The sequence below is a fragment of the Myotis davidii genome, unplaced genomic scaffold (genome assembly GCF_000327345.1).
Source record: "Myotis davidii unplaced genomic scaffold, ASM32734v1 scaffold295, whole genome shotgun sequence".
NCBI lineage: Eukaryota > Metazoa > Chordata > Mammalia > Chiroptera > Vespertilionidae > Myotis > Myotis davidii.
In genome coordinates, this window is record NW_006286683.1 from 324347 (window position 1) to 326773 (window position 2427).

At 50.5% G+C, this 2427-nt stretch overlaps 1 protein-coding gene across 1 annotated transcript in view; it reads left to right on the top strand.

The window, feature by feature from the left end:
- The window catches only part of SIPA1L2 (signal-induced proliferation-associated 1 like 2), a 52093-nt gene that overhangs the window by 14281 nt on the left and 35385 nt on the right, over positions 1-2427 (top strand). The gene's annotated exons all lie outside the window — the stretch shown is intronic.

A 2427-nucleotide genomic window follows, 5' to 3' on the forward strand; every position in this document is an offset into this window, starting at 1 on the left:
CTCTCCTTGATCCCCCCCTGACCCCCACCCCTGCCCCCCATATACACACACTTGACTTTTCCTACAAAGTGCATGTTGTGACCATGGTTAAAAACTCCCTTGACTTTTAAAAACATGTTGGGCCCACTTTACAAAGCCACAGAATGCGCTTAGAAAGGGACAGAGCCATTTGACTATTGTTAAGGTAACTAGCCTTAAAGTTCCCCTAGCCTCTGCTTTATTGCTTTTTTTTAATATATGTTTATTGATATCTGAGAGGAAGGGAGAGAGAGAGAAACATTAATGACGAGAGAGCATCATGGATTGGCTGCCTCCTGCACGCCCCACATTGGGGATCCAGCCACAACCCAGGCAGGTGCCTTGACCAGGAATCAAACCGTGATCTCCTGGTTCATAGGTCGATGCTCAACCACTGAGCCGCACTGGCTGGGCCCTTAACCTCTGCTTTAAATGTTGCTGTGGTGAAGTATGCTGTGACCCATCTTTCCCCGGAAGGAAGGGATGGCCGGGAGCTGTTCTGATTGCTGGCACAGCCAGGAGGCCCCGGGCTGACAAGGCCACGCCTCCCTGCGCCTTCCCTGGGAGGGCTGGCGAGCGGAAGTGTGGCCCAGTGGGCACTGGGGGTGGCGGGGGTCTGCCAAGGCCACCGTGACCTCCACCTTCTGTTCGTGAATCTGAGAATTTCTGTGTTTGAAGGATATTGAGTGAGGTACCGTGTTCGCTATTGGGTCCCCTGCTCACCAGATATGTTGAACACAATGTGACATGTGTTAGCTATTTTTTAAAACTTTTTGTTTGTTCCTGAACATCCCTTGTCCTATCACTGCACATAGGAATCATGTATTTCAGTTGCTGGGGAAACGAGGGAAAAGAATCGTAGCCCAGTGAAGGTTTTCAGCTTTTTTTTAAAGTATATTTTCATTGATTTCAAAGCAGAAGGGAGAGAGATACAGAAACATCAACGATGAGAGAGAATCATCGATCGGCTGCCTCCTGCACGCCCCCTACTGGGAACCAAGTGTGCAACCTGGGCGTGTGCCCTTGACAGGATTTGAACCCGGGACCCTTCTGTCTGCACAGGCCGACGCTCTATCCACTGAGCCAACTGGGGAAACGAGGGAAGAAAATTGCAGCCCAGTGAAGGTTTTCAGCTTTTTTTTTAAAGTATATTTTCACTGATTTCAAAGCAGAAGGGAGAGAGATATAGAAACATCAACGATGAGTTTTCTTCTCTCTGCGTGAACTGTTCTTTGTGGTTATCATCTGTGTCCACTGTCGTATGGTTAAAGGGCAGCACAGTGGCCACAACCTAGTTTGTCACTGACTGTTTACCTGCATCCGAAGTGACGCATTTTCCTTCAGTATCTAGCCAACATTTAAAAAAAAAATACAGGTGACTCATTGGGTTTGTATGAAAATAGGTTCATATATGTCCCAAAACGTCACTGACGGTGAGATGGCTTTCATGCGTTTGTAACTTCACCGCGGGGACTTCCGTCGGCATTTTCCCAGGTGTGACTCAGCCTGGCGAAGGGGAACACCTCCTCCCACCGTCCCAGGCCTTCATTGTGTGAACTCTCAAGTCAGGGGCCCGGCGGTGAGAGCTGTGTGTGTCTGGGTTTAAAGGTTTTACGAGTTGAACTGAATGCTCTTCAGTGAGTGATGTCTGCTCTGTGGGTGCCAAAGAAATAAATGGAAGAGCGAGCTCGGTGCTTTGTTTTTGCTAATAAAGAGCTTTACTACCTGGGATCCTCCCGGCCCCGAGCTGACATCATCACGTTGGGAGGGCTCACTGGGTCTGTTAAAACTGCAGATCACACACGGTGAGCCCACAGTCAGGGGCGTTTCTTGCCTGAACTATCGAGGTCCCGTGCATGGCTCCGTGAGCGAGGTGGTCACAGTGTCACAGCACAGTGTTAGGGCTGTGATGATGAATTTTTTTAAATATATATTTTTATTGATTTTAGAGAGGAAGGGAGAGGGGGAGAGAGAGAGAGAAACATCAATGATGAGAGAGAATCATGAATCGGCTGCCTCCTGCACACCCCACACGGGATCAAGCCCACGACTCCAGCATGTGCCCCGACTGAGTATCGAACCGTGACCTCCTGGTTCATAGGTTGACTCTCAACCACTGAGCCACACCAGCCAGGCTAGTCCTCTCCTTTGTGCATTCATTTAGCAATGTGTGGTGGGAGTCTGCTGGGACTGGGCAGGCCATTAGGAGCTGGGAAATCAGAAAGCCCTGAGACGCCCCCCGGCCTCGCGGGATCCTCACCTGATGTAGAAGTCCGCCAGCTCTTAGCGTGTTCCGAGACAGGCCCGGGTGTGTGCGGGGAGGCCTGTCTGAGCTTGCGCAGGCCGGTCCTTGTAGAGGAGCTGATAGCTAAGCAGAATTGAGCTGTCTGGGAGAAGCTTGGGGGGGGG